The sequence below is a fragment of the Cynara cardunculus genome (genome assembly GCF_001531365.2).
Source record: "Cynara cardunculus var. scolymus isolate 2C chromosome LG 5, CcrdV1, whole genome shotgun sequence".
Classification (NCBI taxonomy): Eukaryota; Viridiplantae; Streptophyta; class Magnoliopsida; order Asterales; family Asteraceae; genus Cynara; species Cynara cardunculus.
The window spans coordinates 26,940,095-26,943,605 of record NC_037532.1 but is presented as its reverse complement, the minus strand read 5'-3'; positions in this window follow the sequence as shown (position 1 = coordinate 26,943,605).

The following is a 3,511-nucleotide window of genomic DNA, read 5'->3' as shown; positions in this document are numbered from 1 at the left end:
ATTTGCTCTTGTATAAATTTTATGGGCTTTGTATTTATTTTATATCAATTTCTCTTTTATTTTATTATTTGAAGTTTTATACTGTGAATGTAACAGATAAACTTACACATCATTCTTATCTTTTATGAGATCTGAACCGGAGGCTGATGTTCGGATACTATTAGGCTAAAGATTTTTTGTTTGCTATTGTTGGAGTGTCGGAGACGGACCATGGATTTTTTTTATTGGCGGTATTGTTTGACCATATGGATGAACATTACACGGATTCGGTTTGTTGCACTGTTAAGTCGAGAAAATTTCTCGGGTTAGTTTGTTAGTTGTTTGTATTTCCAAAGGAGCTCAACGGTATGCCCCTAAATATGTCCGCTTCTGCTATTGTTAACACATATACTATCAAACCTTTATATATCTTGGAACCTTCAGTCTTTATATAAGAACATTGTTTAGAGAGTGATTTAAAGGGATTCAACATATTATTGCAGTTATTATGTTTATAAATACCAAAATCGGTTGTATTTGGTTTTAGATTTTAAAGCAAGTTGGTTCGCAGTTAGATCCGGAACCGAACTCTTTTTGTTTTAAATTTTGTAATTTTGAACTTGAGAAAACGTTATTTAATATTTTAATTTTAAGTTAGAGAATCCTAAATTTGTATTTGGTTTTATGATTCGATTCGGACTAAACCGGCTCTAAACAAGAACATGACAGGTTTAGATTGGCTGATTATTGGTTCTCTCGTTATTTGATTTTTCAATCCCATCCGGCCTAGTCTGGTCTGGTCATCCCTCGATGTTGAACATTTAACCGAGTCCGTTTACATCTGAAAGTTGGGCTAGACATGGAGGGCCCAAGCCCAAAATCACACTCTTATCCGAATTCGAAAGTATAAATGGGTCAAAACTTCTATCTTTTTAATCTATTCAAGTTAGTGATGGCCAAAAACCGATTTCGGGCCGGGCCGGTCCTAATCGGGCCTTAGCTTCTTCGTAACTGGTGGTAACCGGTCTAATCATAACCGGTCCGGTCCCGGCCGAGAAAGTAATGACCAGTCAAGCCGAATCATAACCGGTTATGGGGCTACTGGTCCCGGTCCCAACCGGTCTCATCCATAAAAAGATATATATTTTTTAATTTTTTTAATTTTTTTAAATTTTTAAATGATATATATTTTTACTGTGTTATTAAATTTGTCGTACGAATTATTCAAATACACTTTAAAAATACGTTTTATTATAATTAAAATTACATTGTTTTATAAAAAGTTATTTGAAAATACATTTATTCATCAATCTTCATCCGTATCTCATGTCGGATTGATTTGAAGAGTTCCGGTCTCTTGAATTCTTCTAATAGTCTCTTGGTCATCAAGGTCATCAATGTCGAGTTCCTTATCATCTTCATATTGTGAGTAAATGTCTTCGGTATCGATAGTTGGCGGAGTGCTTAGTCCCATGGAAATTTCATTTTCTTCTAATATTTTCTTCCATCGCTCCAATCTCCATTCCTAACGATGTCGTGTGTTGAATCCTAGCAACGTTCTCCAAATAATTATTCAAGCAGATGCAACACTCCACGAACTCTGGGCTTAGTCTTGTCCGGCGTATGGAAATGATCCTGCCACTAAGAGAAAAAGCAGACTCCAAAGCTGCGGTACTAGCTTGGATTGTTAGTACATCACGTGCAATGCACGCCAAAATCGGGAATTGAGGTTGTTTTTGTTTCCAAAAATCTAATAAATCAATTTTTTCAAAATCTTCGACATCATTTGCGGGACATGCGGCCATAAAGTTAGTATGCACATACATATTTAGTTCACCCAAATCGTTATCATATCGACTTTTTTTACTTGATTTATATTAAACCTCGTTTATTAAAAATGTTTGTCGATGACCACTAGAAGAAGAACTAGAACCCACAAACCCACGACTTGAAGAGCTTTGTTGATGGTTTCCTTCTCCGTAAAAATATTTGTAATGATCAAATAAAGCTTGAAAATTACGATTAAACAAACGTTTTTGTTTCATTGAAAAAGAATTATCCATAGTGGTATCCAAATCAAAAGTCACACGTATTTGTGTAATTAAAACTTCAACACCGACAATATTTAAAATACGGGTTTAATGTCGCATCACAAATAAAAGCAAATGGAATGCTTATAAAATATTTGAACAATTTCTTTTTCATTGAAGACATCAACCTTTTTCCAATGATGTTCTTCGTATTGAGCAATCTTACTTGCCAAAATATAGATTTGGTTTAAAACTAAAGGACTTGTTGGTTAATAAATACCGGATAGAAGTGTTGTCTTTTTAAAATCGTCTAAAATGTCGTACAATCCTTCAAGCACGGCCCAATCAAGATTTCTAATAGAATTTTGCGGGTAAAGGTGTCTATAAAAAGCAAAAATATAAATTTTTTTGTTTTATCAAAATTTCAATCATAAAATAAGTCGAATTCCAACGAACGGGCATATCGTACCTTGGTCCTTAAACTTTAAAACCAACGTTCTCGCAATACTTTCTATATTCCGCATTCATTTTTTGAACTTTTGTGAAAATTCGCCGCAACATAAGTCTAAATTTATCAATTACAGGTTTACAAATATTTAAACCGTCTTGAACGACTAAATTTATTATGTGTGCACAACAACTTGTATGAAATAGTTTACCGTCTGATGTAGGTGCAAATGATACTTTAATTTTTCCACACAAGCATTGTTATTACTAGCGTTATCAAATGAAATACTAATTATTTTAGCAATTAAATTATAAAATGCAAGACATTTTTTAAAAATTGAAAATTGACGTGCATCCGAATGTGACGCACGAAACGGTTTAAACGCAATTACACGTTTGAATAAATGTCATGCTGTAAGCTCAATCCAATATGTCGTTATGCATATATTTAAAAACGGAATAACCATCATAGTGGTATATAAAGATAGAGGTGATTGGGTCCCACTTGGGCAGCCTGTGTTTCTTTGGACGTATTAAACATTGTGGCATTTGTTTTCGTTTTTTGTTTCCATTTTCTGTTTATTTTTTTCTATTTTCTGCTTTTGTTTTCATATTTGTAGTTTTCAATTTATTTATGTCGAAGATGGTCGCTTAATCAACTGCGTTTGACCTAAAAATGTCAAACATAGATTTTAACGATGATAAAATTCAAAAACAACTTGTAATAGCTTACGGTTGTTAACATAAAATTAACGTTGAATCAGCAATTTCGTTTAACGAACCCATGATTACGATGTTGATGTCGTTATATATCTTGTTTCGTTGGTTTTGATTTATTCGATTATTGTATTTGACTTTAAATAAAAAGTCAAAATAATTTCGTTTTCAAGATCGATCAACAACTGTTGTTTGTATCGTTACTTTGTGTACTTTGAACCTACATTTGATGGTCCACCCCCACCCCAATTTGCATGCTTATTATATATTTCCCTCGTGTCCTTTAAATTATTTATAATTTCTTACGATAAATATTAAAATTCTAAAAATTTATAACC